We start from the raw sequence: 981 nt of genomic DNA, 5'->3' as shown, positions 1-981 counted from the left end.
CCTGAGAAGTGGTGGGGGAGGGGGGAGGTCTCTGGGTGGTTTTCTCAGACAAACCTTACCATGTTTTAAAACACTTCTTATAATGCCTCCTTAGTATTTCTGTCTCCTAAAAACACAACATAAACTCCCTTCTCAATGAATTCACCCAGGCTCAAAAGAGGGGGAAAATGTTTTGACTATTTAAAATTATTCATGTGGCTCTTGAACTTGGGGCATGATTGTCCCTTCTTCCATGGGCATCTTTTCAATTCCTGCTTATCTTGCTGTTCTTACTTCCTTCTCTGGGGGGGAGGGGGGGTTACACAGTGTATCAAGACTTTGTGTACAGAGGGTTAATCAGAATGGGGCCAGAAAATATAGTTGGACAAAAATGTGGTAACAACTCTTTTTTTTTCTTAAATGTTTGTTTTGTTTGTTTGTTTTCAGGGATGTGAGTCTGTTACTGAGCATGATTTGGTAGGATACCAGAGAGATCTGTGGAAGCCCTCAGGAATGCAAGGCTCACATTTGTCCAGGGGACCACGAGGGGACACACGTGACCCCACAGCCATCAGGAATGAGCTGCTTCGCAGTGACCTTGTCTTCAAAGCCATTGGCATTAAACTTGGTGAAGCCCCACTTCTCTGAGATGTAGATCTTCTGGTAGTCAGGGAGCTTGAACTTGGCTCCATGAAGAGCCCCAATCACGTGTTTCTTATTCTTCAGTTTGGTGTGAATGGACATGATGACCTGGCTAGTGTGAACCCTGGCCATGTGCCCTGGGGCTTCCCCAAGGCACCATGCCCACCTGTCTGGAGCCTAGACTGGGGACAGCATTGAGATCGGAAACTTGAATACCTGCCAGAAAATTGTCTCCAAGGTCCCCTAGCGCAGCCCATATAGGCAGCAGGCTGCACACACTACCAAAGAGGCTTCTGTTTGCAACTGTTGCACACCAGGCCCCCATGGGGACAGGGACCTGGTCAGCTTAATTAGCTGTGT

At 47.4% G+C, this 981-nt stretch overlaps 1 non-coding gene across 1 annotated transcript; it reads right to left on the bottom strand.

Annotated features, from left to right (window-relative positions):
- Window positions 1–846: 846 nt before the first annotated feature.
- Window positions 847–981, bottom strand: LOC127216907 (small nucleolar RNA SNORA70). The gene has a single exon (XR_007834055.1). It is a non-coding gene; the product is annotated as a small nucleolar RNA SNORA70 (small nucleolar RNA).

The sequence above is a fragment of the Phodopus roborovskii genome, unplaced genomic scaffold (assembly GCF_943737965.1).
Source record: "Phodopus roborovskii unplaced genomic scaffold, PHOROB, whole genome shotgun sequence".
In the NCBI taxonomy this organism is placed as follows: Eukaryota; Metazoa; Chordata; class Mammalia; order Rodentia; family Cricetidae; genus Phodopus; species Phodopus roborovskii.
The sequence above is the reverse complement of the archived record's forward strand: the minus strand, read 5'-3'. Positions and strand labels throughout refer to the sequence as shown.